Source organism: Kryptolebias marmoratus, linkage group LG1 (assembly GCF_001649575.2).
Source record: "Kryptolebias marmoratus isolate JLee-2015 linkage group LG1, ASM164957v2, whole genome shotgun sequence".
Classification (NCBI taxonomy): Eukaryota; Metazoa; Chordata; class Actinopteri; order Cyprinodontiformes; family Rivulidae; genus Kryptolebias; species Kryptolebias marmoratus.
The window spans coordinates 34,689,132-34,706,756 of NC_051430.1; the positions used below are offsets into that span (position 1 = coordinate 34,689,132).

General features: G+C 40.5%; 1 long non-coding RNA gene across 1 annotated transcript; it reads left to right on the forward strand.

Moving 5' to 3' along the window:
- Nucleotides 1-10,312: 10,312 nt before the first annotated feature.
- On the forward strand, nt 10,313-17,292 carry LOC112451120. The gene is made up of 3 exons (XR_005232850.1): nt 10,313-10,492; nt 14,075-14,255; nt 16,905-17,292. It is a non-coding gene; the product is annotated as an uncharacterized LOC112451120 (long non-coding RNA).
- Nucleotides 17,293-17,625: the final 333 nt, after the last annotated feature.

Below are 17,625 nucleotides of genomic sequence, written 5' to 3' on the forward strand. Positions count from 1 at the left end.
GCATTAGCGGCCATTTTGGCTTCGGTCGCTGCTCCTGCACGCTCCCGGCATTCTGATGTTAACAGGAAGTGACGTCACGTGTCTTCTTCCTGAGTTATTTGGGCTTATTTTGTATTCCACGCTACACAAACCCACAAAGAAGAGACTAGACCGCAGAAACGGTGGCAAATCACTTCAGAAACAATAAATATGGGTTAAAGTTGTGGTGTTTTGGGCAAAGTTGCGATTTTGCGGGGTTTGCTTGATTTTGCAATAATAGTTGCGATCGCAACATCGCAAAATCCTGGAGGGTCTGAATAACTCGTGCTAACAAACAGGTGAAGTTAAACAATCTTACATGGCGGATCATGCAACCTACAGCTTCAATGATTTAAAAAAAACAAAAGAAGATGTTTGAATTTATTGTAGAGTTGCATCAAGATGCATCTCCACCACAGGACCTCTACAAGAATTGGTAGAAGTCCTTTAATTTGGTTGGCGGCACAGATCCAGGTTTGAACCAATAAACTTGAGGTTGGGGCTTTAGGAAGCCCATTCCATATATATATATATATATATATATATATATTTAAAAAAATTTAGGTGTAGACAGGGCAACAAACAATTAATTTAATTTCCACCCTAATGCAAACTTTAGTTATATATCATTCCATCTGGGGGTAAAAAGGGTTCAAATAAATCCTTAAAAATGCCAAATGTTGATGTTGTTATGTAACCAAGTAAAGAAAAATAAAAGGAAGAAGTTTACTCAGTCGTTCTTTTATCCTATTTCCGTTTCCCTCAGTCAACCACACGTATTTGCGTTTTACAGGCCTCAGTGTGTGAGTCAACTGCAGATCCGAGGCAGATTTAAACAAAACTGAAACACTGGGAGGGGGTTTTTAGTGCGCGATGACATCAGAATTAAAGGTAATGAAAGACGTAAACAGATAAAGATTATGGTACCGAGTACACATCCAGGAGAGACTCCACAGGACAAAGTGGGCGTGGTCAGTAAGTTAAATGAGACCAATTGAGCGAAGGGGAGCTTGGTAACAAATATGCAAGTTGCTCTGTAATTAGTCCTCGTTACGCTTCACATTCGACCCACAAACCCTGCTGCCAGCGCTTCTAATAAAGCTCATTTGGCTCGGAAGCTCACCAAGTTTAAGAAACAAGGCTTTCACTGTAACGCCGTCTGGATTTGAGCGGCTGGGAGCGTACAGTACAGAGATTATTCCCCTCTGCTCGCTAAGCCCCGAACAATGCCGCTCAGCAAACCTCCGAGGGCGTGTTTGAGAAGAAATCCTTCAGGAATTTGTGCGCACCTGAAGAAGAAAACGAGACAAAGCCAGCGATGCTTGGTCATTTTGTTTTGTTTGTTTTAGGTATCGTTATCTGCGCCTGTCGCCTGCAGGAGGAAATGATGCAAGAATCAGATTTCCTTTCAAACTACCAGAAAAAGAAACCACAAACCGAAACTTTTTACTGAGACGCAAAAAAAAGAGTTAAAATGAAACCGAACTAAAAGTTCTGTTTGATTATGATTGCCCCTAAAAAAAAAACACAACTGTTTGACTTTGTTTGTTCTTGTTTTGGACAGAAACCCTCGTAAAAAACTCAACAGATTCAGTTCCTGTAAGTGAATTATAAGAAACCTGTCCTCAGAAAGAATGCAGCCGCCGTTAATTGAGTTCTGATTGTCGTGCCGTGCGTCAGGCCGAGTCCACACCTACACGAATATTTGGCTTCTAAAAATACCCGTGTACACACGGTTTTAAAAAACTCTGAGAACTCAAACAAATCGATTATTAGAAGGCAGGTATAAATAGCTGTTTGTTTGTCTGTAACAAACTACAACTGCAGGTCGACAAAAGGTCCAAATTTAAACGGGTGCTTTTAGAGATTTTGGTGTTTGAGTTTATTGGGTCTTTAAAGGTGTAGATTTCTAAAATAGATGTGGTGTTTTTCTAAAATGTGATCTAGGCTGCACTCACACCAGTCGGCTTTAATCCAACTCTAGTTCGTTTGCATAGAAAGTCCGGTTTGTTTGGGGAGGTGTGAACGTGCAATCGAACTCTGGTCCGCCTAAAAACCTCGGTCGGTTCGGTTGTAGTGAACTGTGGCATATGTGAACACAAGCGGACCAGAGATCGCTCCAAAAGCAGGAAGTGGACTACAGCACAGGGCCTTCTGGGTAAACTAACATGTGTTTCTACCACTAGAAGGAGAAATGACTCGCGGTCAGACGTGGAGTGAAAAAATCCTAAAAGCCTTAAAATTTGACACCGCTCCATTTTTGTTTCCTTTTCCATTAGAAGGAAGTTGCGCTCAGTGTCTTCTTTGTGTCGTTTCCTTCAGTAGTTCTCGGTGCGCGCCACCACAGGCGAGGAGGGGAACAGGTCGCTCAAAGGGTTCGGCTCGAAAATGGAACAAATGTTGACATTTTGGTCCCAAATTGAACCGAGTCTACGGGACTATCAAGTGTGAAAACAGCTGAAATCTCAGTTACAACATTGAGCCAGAGCCAAAAACATCTGTTAGCTTAGCATAGCATGAAAAGAACAGCAGTCTGTTTTATTTTATCGTGATTTATTTTTTATATATGGCACAACTTACACCCAGCTCAACTGCATTCCAGCTGCAACTTGGAAGATCGGTGGAATTTGCTAACTGTTGTTAGCGATACACAATAATGAGCGAACCAAACCAACGCTGCCCGGTCGAGGAGCACTTCCTCCCGGCCGCCACAGCCACGAAGAGCCGCCTGTGTCTCTGCAGTCTTTTAAAGTTCACAGGTTTCTAAGTTTTGCTGGATTAGTCATAAAGACGGCTGCAGCCTCCAGCTGCTTCTCAGACAACTTCTGACCAATCACACGACACCTGCGTCGGGAAGCGGCGGACGAAGCTGCTGCGTTTTCACCACACGACTGAGCGCCGACCGTGTGACTTCTCCTGGAGGATGGAAAGGCCCTTAAAGGTCACTTAAGGCTTTCTTTAACAGCTAATTAATATTTGGCATGGACGAAACCTCCATCCCAACGTTGGTGAAACAGGGTTGACAACATTTTACGTTAAAGTGTCGGGCGGCTCCTCGTGCACACCTACAGCACAGTCATGCACAGATTTCAGAGGTTTAAAATATAAAATCAGACCCATTTTGCAACTTTACACAACCTCGATGGGTTTATACACAGGGACTGTACCCAGTCACCCCGGGGTTAATCACATCCATGTTCTCAGCCCCGAGCACATTGTGTTTAACCGTACCCGTATCCCACCAAGCCCCCCCTCCTGAGTTCAGCCCGGATCACTAACAACACCTCTACCCTCTGAGAATTATATATTTATTAACTTTTCATACGAACTCGCATTAGATCTGGGTATTTTTTTTTATTTTTCGCTCCTCAGCCATGCTTACCTCATCCCCACTGTGTGTTCTTGGAACAGTTAGCCACCGAGGAGGATCTTTATTACAATAAAGACAGTATTTCTGGTTTCCAAGTGAGAGATAATACGATCAGCCGGAGCATTATTAAGAAAACAGAGGTCGATGGGTTTTTGTTCCCTTGGCTCTTGGTGCGAGCAAAAAAAAAAAAGATTACTGGTGGAAACCCGACAGATGCAACCAGGTTCTTTCCATTAGAGAAGAATTAGATGGGATGAGCCGAGCTGGAGATACAGAAGGTGGCTTGTAAAGATTATTGTTTATATCTGTTCCCATGGAGCCAAAAGGGATGGTTTTTTGTGGTGTTTTACAGTTGCTTAAATCAGTCCCTCCAGGATTTTGCAGGCATTTTTTGTGATTGTTGCGGCTAAAAAGCCTGATTTCGCGGGGCATTTTCCTAAAAGTTGTGATTTTTTTTTTTACTAAAATCAATAAACCATAACTTTTAATATCTAAACCAAAAATTCTTCCTAGTTTTGTAAGATAATTTCCAACAAACATTGACATTCTCAAAAGCTGCTTTATTTGAGAACTTTGAGAGCTTCTAAACTGACATTCATGAGCATTTCTGGATCGTCCCTGGTCTGCAGCTCTCCTCACATGTTTTGCAGACACAAAGTGTTTGTCGATGCGTTTATGTTCCATGATTACACTGCAGGACGTGCAAAACAGCTGCAGCTGGGGAGGAAACTGGTTTGCTGAAATCTTTGTGGGCAAATGTGAAGCATTAGCGCACATTTAGGCTTCGGTCGCTGCTCCTGCACGCTCCCGGCATTCTGACGTTAACAGGAAGTGATGTCATGTGTCTTCTTCCTGAGTTATTTGGGGTTATTTTGTATTCCACGCTACACAAACCCACAAAGAAGAGACTAGACCACAGAAACGGTGGCGAATCACTTCAGAAACAATAAATATTGGGTTAAAGTTGCGGGAAAGTTGCAGTGTTTTGGACAAAGTTGCAAAAAGTTGCAATTTCGTGGGGTTTGCTTGATTTTGTGTTAATAGTTGCGATCGCAACATCGCGAAATCCTGGAGGGTCTGTTAAATGAACTTTTCTTTTAATTTTTGCAGCTGTTTTTGCTTGTCTTAAAATATGTCTCTTTTTTTGTCGATGGTGTCGGGTGCATCCATACGACTGCCGTTGGACGCTGCCAACACAAAGGAGGCTGGTGGCCATCAGACTGAAAGGCAAACAATCCACTGAAGAGGAAGTGAGTCCTCATTTGGAAACCTTATTGTGTCGTTCACACAGAAGGCGTGGTTGATCCTGATCGGACATGAGGACCGCGACGGGATAAAGGACGCTACGTAAACACGCCTGAGCTAAACAAGACTTAAAACAGTGGGAAATCCCACAGAGGTCTAACCATTGCGAACGCTTTACAGAAACGTTTTTACTCTTGGAATTTAAAAAACAAAATGTTACAATTCATTATTTCGTGCTGGTCCTCAAGTCAGCTCCAACATGATACTATTTCCCTCAAAACTCGTAACTCTTCCAGCTCCAAGTAAAATAAAACAGTAGGGTTGGTTAATTGTTGCGCTCAGTGACCAGGATAAGGATTATTAGTAATTCAAGTCAAGACTTTGACCTGTCCAGGGGAAACCCCGCCTCTCACACAATGACCGCTAGAGATATGGTTGTACAGCACTTTATCTAGCCCAAGGACTCCAAAGCGCTTCACACTACAATCATTCACCCATTCACACACTGATGGGTGAATGGGTGAGCCACTCCTGAGCCATTACCAATGTACAAACGAACAGAAATGAAAATAAATGGTTTCCAGTTCCAGTTCCAGTTGATTTTTTTGACCTTGGAAATCATAAAAAACGACTTCTGATAACAAACGAAACCCAACATGCTTCTGCTTTGAGGTTTTGGATCATGTTATGTTCGTGTTTCACTTGTGCCAAAGCTCTAGGGAAGGGGTGTCCAGTCCTGGTCCTCAGGGCCTCCATCCTGCAGGTTTTACTTGTTCCTCTGCTCCAACACACCTGATCTGAATCAGTGGGTGATTAACAGGCTTCTGCAGAACATGAAGAGGTGATTTAACCTCTGAATCAGGTGTGTTGGAGCAGGAAACAAGGAAAACCTGCAGGATGGAGGCCCTGAGGACCAGGATTGTCCACCTCTGCTCTAGGGCTTTTTACCAAACAATAATTAATTTCTAACTTGACCAAAGACCAATTTCAGCGCTCCATTCGGTGGAAATGTCCACGTTTCTTTTGTCCACCTTCCTACGCTAGAAGCCGAGCTAAAGGCTAAAATAAACGTTGAGGTAAGACGCCACTTTGATCCGCTGGTCAAAATCTCAATCTAACTTAATACATGAAATATTAAATTCAGCTTTCCAATGTCTAGATGTGCTGAAGCATCTATCAAATCGAGGGCATTACTGCTGTAATCCTCTTAGTGGTGGGAAAGTGGTTTAGTGGCCCATTCTTTATGACAGCCGTACAAACGGGGGATCACGTTAGTCTTAGGGGCCCCGGAGGGGCGGCCTCTCATCTAGCTCTCCCAAAACTTTCCACCCAGGACGGACCTCGGTGAACCTGCTGACTCCCCGCTCGCCTCTGCCAGCCTGCTGTTGGATATGAGATTCTTTTTTTTTTTACATTCACAAAGAACGAAAGAGGCAGAAGTGTGTCAGAGGTCGTGCCTCAACTTATTCCCGTTCAGTTTTTTCTTAAATTTATTCGTCCACATTGCAAATGTGAAAAAAAGGGTTTTAATTTAAAAAGAAACAATGCAAATTTACCAATCCTTCACACTTTATTTTTGCTTTCCAGATGAGAAGTGGCACAGTCTTATATCAGCTGATTGAGACAGAAGTCACACAGGTAAATAGGCAGAACTACGGTGGCCCTGAAGTGCAAACCACTAAACACAACAACATGAACCTTCTGGAAGAGGTAGGAAAATATGAGACATCCCTGATTGGATGACAGCGCCATTTGGCTTTTAAACCTGAGGTTTGGTGATTGGACCTGAAAGCTTGTCCAGAGTCAGCTCGTATGTCGGTCCTGACTCAAAATACTCTTGGATAGCAGCAGCTACAGCTACGTTTGGGTCACCGGTAACATTTCAAAAACTTAGAATAACTTTCGGTTCAAAAGCCTGATTCAAGAAGCACATGTTCTCGTATCTCAGATGGTTATATGTGTATGTTTTATAAATATAAATTTATGACCCACAGTAGTGACTGTCACTCAGTAAGTTTAGCTGGAAAACCAAAGGTGATTCTTTGACTCCAATGTTGTATTTGTCGGTTAGCCAATTTCTGTTGTAGATTCTGGTTTCAGTGTGCCACCCCAAGGTAATCAGGCACCTCTTTGAAAACCTTCTGGAAGCAGCTCTGCAAACCTCAGAGATGAGACCCTAAGAAACCAGATACCCCCCTTCAAGCCCTGCGATTCTGTCTATGAATATCCCAAACTGAATCAGGGTTAAGAAGCAGCCCCTGGAATCTGCCGTGAATGATCCGAGGGTGCAGACCTTTGCGACGTGACGTGACGTCCACCCCCCACCCCCTCCCACCGGGGGGACACGATCCTAAGATCCACCCGGTCAAACTCCCATGGCCACCTTACAACTCTGCACAAGTTTGATTGTCAAACCGCAGACTTTTTTAGAAATAATCCATCAATCTTGTTCCCCTTTCCCATAAAACCATTGTTTTTTCCTCTTACTTGGCCTGGAAGGCAGTTGTGTTTTTAATGTAACATCATAAGGTTGCACTAACGTACGAGCAAGAAGGTAGAAACTCTGAAATCGGCCGTTTCGGATTCACTCCTCGCACGGCGCCCCCGCTGCTCGGCTCTGCGTCGGCGTACATGTGTGTTTGTGTAGTTGTCCGTGATAGCGGAGCTCTGAAAACATAAATCCAGCCTTGACATTTCATCGCACCTGTGGGGAGCGAACACAGAAGGAAAGACAGAGATGGGAACACAGAGGTGATTCAGTTCACTTCAGTGAGTAAGGTTAGGGCACTCCAACAGCACAGGCAAATTATCCACTTTATTCGAGTTTAAAAGTCTGTTTCTACAGGAGATTACACAAAAAACAAAAAGTTTACCTGACAGGCCTTCGCTAATATGGATTAATTTGTTGTTAAAGAAAGAAAAACCTACAAAGTTTTTAGTTTTTATTTTGCTTAAAAGTATAGTTTCCTCAAATAAATCAAAGCAAAGATCCCATATACTCAGACTATTCAGTACTACTCAGTACAATTAAAATAAACATTGTCTGTCTGATAGCGAAATAGCTGGTCAACTACTGGACACATTTTATGTGAAAGTAATCGTTGGGTGTACAACATCTGGAGTCAACCCAAGTAAAGATGGCTGTCACAGCTTATCAGTCATATTTCTTTTACAGATATTAAACCAAAATCTGGTGTGGCCATCTTGGTTTTTGACGTGGCAACCCAATTTTCAACATCGACCTTACTTATGTCAAGACGCATCCACACACCAAAATGGAAGTCGGCACCTCGTTTTTTTTTTCAAGTTATGCAGCTCACAAGATGAACCCGGTTTCCAGGTTCCCTTTTTGCATTGGGGACAAAAACCAACAAATAAATACCATAAATTAGATTAAAAGCAAACTAAAACACAGAAACAACATTAAAGATGCAAACCTCTTGAGGGAAATTTGGATACTCTTTATGTACTGAAGACGATTGTTGCATCATCTAAAAATATACAACTTTATCTGCCCTTATCGCAGACATTATTAGAGTTTAGGTAAATATGATGTCGTACAAAACAAAGGCTGATCAGTCAGAGAACAAGAAGTCCCTGTTAGACAGTTAACACGGCAGAAATGCCTCTGCTCAGACAGTTTCCTTTTCTGACATGTTACAGTCAAGAGGAAGTGAACAGCTTCCTGACGCTTAGAAAGAAGTGTGGCTGCCTGGAAATGATCTGATGTGTGATAAACAAGAGCAAAACCCCAAGACAGGCAGCTTTAACATTCACAGGCCGGGCGCTAATCGCCGGAAAGAAGGTACGGAAGGGTTGTAAGGAGACCTCCCCCCTGAAAAACACTGTAATGATGAAATGGTATTTACGAAAGCTCCCAAAAGTTACTTCTATTGTTCTACTTCCATTTTTGGAAGCTGATTAACATGGCCGAGGATCAAACAGGCGGGACTGTATTCGTCGCCATTCTTGGACGTGGCTTTCTCACCGGGTCCCCCTCAGTTGATCGAGTCTCTTCGCCACTATGACTGCAAAGTATGTGGCGAAGCCGTGTGACAGTGAACACACGTCTGACTGATTGATTTCTCGTGTGTTTGCCAGCCCCCCTTCTCTTTCACCTCCGGGCCAGTCGTGTTGACCGAGCGGAGACACGTTAGTTTGACCAGACGCTGGAACGACATTATGTAACGTCGTGCTTTTTTCTTGTTCCACGCTCGGCAGACCCGAGGAAAGTCTAAAATGGAAGCTTTAATGTTTCGCATGTGGGGAAGGTGTTCTCTATAGCAGGAAACGAAGAAAGTTGATTCTCTTTGATAAGTCAAAGTACAACAGCAGCACCTCTGTATGTGACCTGATTTCAACCAGGTGTGGGTAAACATTTGTGCTCCACAAAAACATAGAAAGCCTCAAAACAGGCCACACACAGAAACAACAGGAAATCTTGTTATTTATTTGTATTCAGATAGAAACAGGTCATTTGAACTCGGGTAACTTCACTACAGCTGCTCTGTTGGATCTGACTGGTTTATTTTCACCCACCTTTCAGCAGCAATAATCGAACTGTGTGTCTTTTCGTTTGTCTCTCTGTTAGCAAAACATCTCATGAACCACCGGACAGACTTTTAAATTAATCTGATATTAATTACTGGAGGTGCCTCTCAAGCGATGTCAACCCAGTTCAAGATGGCGCACCATGGCTTGGCCTACCAGTTTTAGGACAGCAAAATCCACTTTGGAAGTAGAATCTGAGTAGGTCTACATCCAAAGTGGGTTTTGTTGCCCAAAATCAACTCCAAATTTCTAAATGTCACAGCAGCTGTCCTCAAACTTTTTCACATCACAGACAAGTTTTATACTTGTAGGTTTGCTAAGGTTAGCTTGTAGATTTTGTAATGCATGAAAAATAACTACAACTGAGTTTAACGCAAGAAAGAAGCACAAGCAAAAGTGGCCTTTTAAAAAAACACCTTGCAAAACAATGTATTAAAAATCCAAATGTTTGTTTTTTAAAAAAGCTTTTAATGTTTCTCTTGGTCCCAGTGTCAAATAATCTATAAACTGGTCCTGGTTCTTGGCCCAGTGGTTGAGGACTCCTGTACCCTAGTGTTTCATGTGAATGCTAATATATAAATCTTAACACCACCTTCAATTTTGCATAACAAAACTGACTGCAAGCAGCCCTGGAAGTGCTACAGCTAGCTGCTGCTGCCACTTTTTGCACTTGCAAATAACCAAATAATTCCATGTAATTAACTGCAATGCACAAATGTCAGCAGTATAAAGGTCTATGCACGAACCACTATGACGTCTTTGGTACTTGAGATGTTTTAAAATGGCAGCAATCCACTGTGGCCTTGATATTTACAACAGGTAAGATATTATTTTTTCATAACCTTCCCACAAAATTAAAAATGTCTAAAATATTCCCTTAAATGAAACTTTTGATGACCTACAGGAACAACCCCATTCTGTCTTTTTGTGATTTCTGGACACAGACGGAGAGAGTTCTGCCTCCGGGGTCAGTGTTTGGTTACATTGCTGGACGTTCCTGGCATCCTGATGTAATCCAACCTGTTCTGGTACGAATGTAACTGTTGCCAAATGCTCAACTTCAGTTCCCTCATCAGCATACCGCAGTGGGGCTGCGATGGAAAAAAAAAAAAAAAAGAACGGGTACTGCAGCAACACTTGCTGCAGATCTCACAGGACGTACTCCGTGTTGCAAGATGCGGTTTATCCTCAGGTCAAACTGACCTGAAGTTACAAAAGCTTCTCTAGCTCTCTCTTTTAATGGCTTCAGGAGGTAAAAATAAAATCAGCTTTACACTGAAAGAAGGATGGAGCTGGGCCAGGCTTCTGGTAAGGCTGCGTTCCCACTGCAGGCAAAAGTGACTCAATTCAGATTCATATCTGACATCATATCTTTTGAGCATGCAGGTCATTTCAGGTATTGGACGACCAAGCAAAAACAAAAAATCAGATTTGAGCATTTAGACCTGCAGTGTAATCCGTGTACGGTTCGTTCTTTGGTGTTTTCGTTTCAAAATAAAATTGCAAAAACAAAACAAGCTTGTGTTGTTTTTGTTTTTTCGTTTTCAAAACAAAATTAGAAAAACGGCAATTGCAAAAATAAAAAAAGGGTACGTTTTGTGTTTTTATTTAACTGCAATGGTTAAACCAAAGACGAGCTTTTATTTTGTTGTTAATTCAACGGGACCTTATGGCAGAACCGGAAATAAAGACCTGAACTCCCGGCAGTCACCAGCAGGTGGCGGTAATGTACGCCTTCAGTTTCTTGCCAACCGCCATTAAAATCCACAAGAAGAACTTTTTCAGTTAGCGCTTCAGAATCTACCAGTTTAAAAATGGATCCGTTTGTCTTATTTAGAGGGAATCGACGCATTTCACTGAGAGCTGATGATCTTACCGTCAACAAGATTTCTTTCAGATTCCAAGGAAGTCATTAAATCAGGACATTACCGCCACCTGCTGGTGACTGCCGGGAGTTCAGGTCTTCATTTTATTTTTGCAATTGCCGTTTTTCTAATTTCATTTTAAAAACAAAAGAACACATGCATGTTTTGTTTTTGCAATTTTATTTTGAAACGAAAAAACCAAAGAACGAACCGTACACGGATTTGGTGAATGTAACCTTCTAGTATGCATTTATTAACACGTTTTAAAAACAAGTTAAAAAGGAAAAAAAAACATGACAGCTGATTTTTTTTTTTTACAGGTGCCAAGCATCACAGTTGTCCTCTGACACAGTTATGTAACATAAACCATTTATATCTTCGGCTGGACTTCCAAACTCTTTAATTCATTATGTTTATCTCTGTCAGATTCAGCAAATTACCAGGAACAAGGTTTGCAGAGCAGACTAACAGGAAGCCTCAGCGTTCCTTTTGGCCTTTCAGGATAAAAAGAGAAATTATCAAGCCACATAAATGGGTTCTCTTCCGTGTCTTTTGTGTAAACCTTAGATATATACCTGAAATAACTTGTCCGTTAATGGCGATGCCGATCATTCTCATGAATTTCGTGTGCATGAATCAGAAGGTGGGACTTTCACGGTGTGTGCAGCTTCTTACTCAATGCCAAGTTGTTGCATAAGAGGACTGGCTGTGCTGCTTGACGTTGCAAAAGTTAAAAGAAGAAATAAATTTAAAAATAACCTAACCAAAGGACAAACTTGATGCTATGATGTAAACTTTTATGTTGTGTCTTTAGACGTAAAAATGACCATTTATTGCTAGAGCAACGAACCTTTCCTGTTTCACTGCAACTAACAAAGGCGGGTAAAACCACCGGACCTCCCGGTAAAAATGCTGCCGCAAATCTGAAGTTTACCGGCATTACCAGCAAGTTTAAGCATTCCTTTGCTATAAATCACATTTACAGAGTAAATCATATCAAAGAGACCAGTATTTTAATGAAAAACTGAAGCAATAAATCCTCTACAATGGAAACGTTTTTAAGAAAATGACTGCTTGCCATGTTTGTACGATAGAGAAAGCTAATTTTTCTAGCATTCTCGGCTTTCATGAGGATGTGAAACTGAGGATTTGTTCCTTTTTATCACTATTGTTATATCCTGAAACTTAATAATAACAAGAAGTTATATTGTTTCTTTGCTCTTTTCTAAAGGCAAAGGTAAAATTTCAGACCAAATCACACCGTATTGAGATGTCAGTCACAGTCATCAGGTAAACACATTAGTCAATGTGGGATTTTTTGTTTGGCTGCGTGTTTTTATGTTCTGATCAATTTTCGGAGAAATGTTTGTCCTTTTGTTGCATCAACTCGTAACAGGCAATTCGGCAAAGAAGCTATTTTCTTGTCTTTACTTGCATCAAGAAAAATGTAAAAGAAAATTCAGTTTTAAAACTAGTAAATTTGATCTAGTTAGAGTTGAATATAGATCTAAAAATATAGATCGAACATCATTTGCATTTATTTTTTTGTGCCTTTTTATTAATTTTTCTCCATTAAAACAGCTAAAAGGCCATCACCAAAAATCTGATCATACAGCTACTAACATTTAACTTTGAAATAAGAAGAAAATACGGTATGAAAAGTCTCGGTGAGGTCTATTAAGAACTCTCTGGGCTCAGTCAATGATGGTTTAAAGCACATCTCAGTTTTCTTAGACCTGCCTTCGGTTTGTGTTAAACCCGAGTCTGGATCGCTTCTCGTGGGACATAAAAACTCTCAATAAACTGCTGTCAAGACATCAGATATCTGACTTGACTTAAAGTGCGTCTGCAACCGAAGTTTTGCACAGACGCCGATCGCTACAAGACGTAAATTGTGCCTTCCGGTTAAGTTTGAACTCATCCTGCGGGTTCCCGAGAGCGCTTTCAAGTAGATCCAAATGCTCATAATTAATAATCCCGTCCCCGAAGCAGCTCACTTGTGTGCGCGGGGTAAATATTTACTTGACAGGTGACGAGCTGAGAGCAGAAATAAAAAGAGACCACGTGACTCCGTGTTTTGTTTCACAATAGGACCTTGAATCCTTTTGTCACAGAGTGTACCAGAACACAGAGAACAATGGAGTTATAATGAGTGACTGAGTTATAAACAGTTGCTCTGATGATCCAAAAGTTTTAGATTTCAAAGTGAAACTTTTAATTTCTTATGTTTAGTTGGTGCTTTAAATTTGTTACTGTGGCACACTGAGAAATTGAGTCTATAGCCTATAATTGAGTCTATAAATATGCTAAAAATAAAAAATGAAATGCTATCCAATGCTTTCCCAGACTCCACCCTCAGTCACCTTATCTCACACTCAGGTGTGTGGCGTAAAGCCAGGTAACACAGGATCAGGTTAAAACCATCCAAACAGCAGCCATGCAGCTGAACAAACATAACCGTAACGCTAAGTGACCAGTCCTCTGGAGTTCATTTAGTTCTCGTTGTGTTGCCAGAGGACTTTATTTACGCTTGTTTTGTTTTAATAAAGCAGATTTATAGAGGCGGTCACTACGTGGATTTACAATATGAATTCCTGACCCTGTCTGAGTCTTTTGAACCCACTTGTACAACGCTGACATATTTCCCTCTGGCTGTTTGTGTCTTGCCTTTTTTTTTTTTTTTTTTTAAATAACACAACTAAGCCCTTTAAAATGACAAACCCAAGACGTGAAAAATATTCATTTTTACTTGATTTAACAATAGCTTTTTGAAGAAAAAAATGGGCGATTTGGGTCCTTGGTCCGCAGATATTCAGGGTGTTCGAAACTGAAGTAGGTCATGGAAGCTTGAGCTTGGAATCTATTTATGGTTGTTGCACAGTCACAGTTTTGGTTTCATGATTTGTGAACATAGAGTTCAATTTAAGACTGTGTTACAAACAAATCCTAAAATATCCCACACTCATTACACTTCTCATACAGTTTATATATCCAAACGCTGCCATTTTTGTCTTCTTCCACCCAGTGTGCCGAAGGACTGATCCCACCCAGAGTGCACGGTGATGCACAACCAAACTCCCATTGACGTTCATTGTATCTCAGCTTGCCATATGGCCGACAGACCCTGTGACGGACCTGTCCAGGGTGCACCCACTCCCTTGCACAACAACTGCTGGAGATCGGCACCCGGAAAGAAAAAAAAGAGGGTAAAGAAAATGGATGGCTGGATATCCTCAACATAAAACACAGTAGACATAAAAACAGACATTATGTGATAACCGGACACTTCTGGTTGTTGTGATCCTGGGGTTCTGGCTTAGTTTTTTGGAGTTACTGTGTGTATTCTTGGTTGTTCAGCCATATTCTTGTGAATAGTGTGTATTTTTGTGTCGTCGACCATAGTTCCCTCAGTTGTTTTTATCCTCAGTCCCACCTGCTCTTCATATTGTTTATTCTTCTCACCTGTTCCCACTCAGTAATCACCCATCCCTGGTTAAAAAGTCCTCCGTTTCATCAGATCCATCTGTCTGCTCGTCCTCTGCTGGGTTTATTTCTTTGTTAAAGTTTAAACTTTGTATTTTTTTTGTCTTTCGTCTGAATGTTCTTGGTGTCCTCTCAACACACCAAACTTGACAACGGTTCAGGAATGTTCCTATTGTTTTGTGGAAAACAAAACCAGTTGTGTACAGAGCTTTTTGAACATTTAATTTTATTTTTATTTTATTTTGACAGGACTGACGAGCGAACAGGTTGGCTGGGTCAAAATCAAAGTGAATTGTGGCCATCTTAAAAAAATTGCATTGTTATTTGCAAGCTAGCTGTAGCACTTCCAGTGGAGCCTTGGAGCATTTCCTGCTGGAATAATATGATGTTTAAACATAATATTTATTTGTTAACCTTTATTTAAGCATGCTTGAACCCAGGACCTTCCTGCTGTGAAGCAACAATGCTAACCACTAAACCATCGTGCTGCCATTATACATAAAATATAATATATTTCTTCTGGAATAACTGTAATACAAAAGTCATGCTTTATTATTACAATATTAATATTTGGTGCCAGATTACTGATTTATTATGCAGAGGACAACTTTATTTAGCTGTCTTCAGTTTATTTCGTCTCAAATTGTGATAATGTTTGCATCCCAAAGCAGCACACAACTGAAAATGAGCCAAATTTATAAATCAGTCTAGAAGTAGCTGATTGGTGTGTTTTTTATTTCTGAGAGAATCAAGAAATTTGTTTCATGTTGAGATTTGGGGCGAAATGGGTGGAATGAACTCGATCCAACAAGATAAATCCCTAATCTTATTGGTCACGCTCCAAAATTCATGTTCTTGCAGGTTAGGAGTACTGGTCCAAACTAGACAGAATCAAACATTTACGAAACAAAAATAAATAAATAAATAAAGTTATGGCTTTGTTGGGGAATGAATAACTTCAGCGTAGCCGTTTTTTTTGCTGACTAACGCTGAGAACTGTTGTTTCCTGTTTGGAGCAGAGATGACATAGACCGAATTCCGACGGTGACCTTTGACTTGAACTTTGTGTTCAAAACAGGAATCATTTCCAGGACGGTGCTGAATCATTGTGTAGATATCCGACTGGAATGCCAACCCTTTAGTCATGAAGTGTCTGACACTCGGAGTTCTTTATTGGTCTCACAGGAAATAACTATAAAGTTTATTGTTACTGAGAACAAACACTAAATAACAGCAGTTAACTTCTGTTAAAAGCTGTAAAGCCATAAAGTTGTATCAACAAGCCAACAGGTAAAAAAATGAAAGTATATTGAACTGCATATAAAGATTTTATGCATTTGTGTTTGTTTATTTATGTGTGACGTGGCAATCTGTGCAGATTCTTTAATGCAAGATTTAACCAAAGAACATTTGTGTCACTTTTTAAAAAATAATACTATAAAAGTTAACATAAAATGCAAAAAAAAAAAAAAGTCTTTAGAAAACTGATTGCTTGCTTTAATGTTTTCATTTCCTGATTTGTAGTTAATTTCAAAGATAATAACTTAATAAACATTATTTTCTGTTCACTAAAACATTTATTTTAGATTTTAAAACATGTAAATAAATAAATAAAATCAAAGTTTTAAACGAACATCTCCATTTTCAGAACAGAATAGTGGCGACCTGGGCTTTTTAAAAAAAATAAATTAAATTTCTCATTTATTGTAAACACTATTGTAGTATTTTTTTAAACATCTTTCAGAGGGGAACTAGTTCAGTATTTTAGGTGAGAAAATAGACAAAAACAACCTTGTATTGTTGAGTAATTACCATGTAAAGCAGGGGTGTCAAACCCAGAGACACAAGGGGGCCAAAATTAAAAATTTGGTCCTAGCCAAGGGCCGATCACGATCAATATTTATTAAAAATTACATAAATTGGTTTTAGATGCATTATGTCAAATCATCCATATAGGAATATCAATGACCTTTTCCCAGTTACAGATTATACAGAATTAAGAGCAAACAGACTTTAATGAACACAGACAAATAGATCAAACTTCAAAAAGCTCATCATTAGCAGTCATTTCTTACGCCTCACTCAGCTTTTAAATGAAGTTTTTAACATTAAAACAGACAAAAACCTGATCATACAGAAATTAAAACTATATATTGTTGGCTTCTAAGTCACTGTCAGAGAAAACTTCAGTTTTTAAAGCAAAATAAGAATCAGAGACTCGATCTGAACCAGACTGGAGGGCCGGATGAAATGTTACAGAGGGCCGGATCTGGCCCGCGGGCCTTGACTTTGACACGTGTGATGTAAAGTATCAATAGTCAAAATGTTCCCACTTTCAGAGAATAATACAGATATGAACTTTGTTTCTGCAGGTGACATCGTCAGAGGTGAAAGAAAACTAACTTACCAGCGAGAAGGAAAAGGAAAGAGTCCTGAGGAAAAGTTCTGCGTGAGAACTCTGAGTCGTTGTCCTGAAAAAACAGTAAAACAAATCACCAAATGTAGTGTTTTTGTTTAGCTTGTCTGTGGTGTTAAACAAACCCACGACCTGCCGGACCTGGTCGACACCCTGTTGACCTAAATGATCCCGGGGGGGGTCCCAATCCAGAACCGGACAGTCGGACAGCGTGTCCTCTGCCGGAGTGGTTGAGCCGTTACACCTGGATGTGGTTTCTCTCACCTCGTCGTCATCTTTGCCATAGTTGGCCCTTTGAGCGCGTCAAAGTGCCAGCTAGGATCTCCGACACTTGGGAACGTCAGGAGCTGCATATCCCTCTAAAATAAATAAATAAAAGGCAAACTTTCTCTCACCCACGCTCAATTTACCGCACGGATCATTCAGTCGAGCACGCTCACAGGCAGATTAACGACAGATTAACCAATCCCTCCAGGATTTTGCGGCTAAAATGCCTGATTTCGCGGGGCATTTTCCAAAAAGTTGCTTCTTTTTTTTTTTTTTTACTAAAATCAATAGAAAACTATAACTTTTAATATCTAAACCAAAAATCCTTCCTAGTTTTGTAAGATAATTCCCAACAAACATTGACATTCTCAAAAGGTGCTTTATTTGAGAACTTTGATAGCTTCTAAACT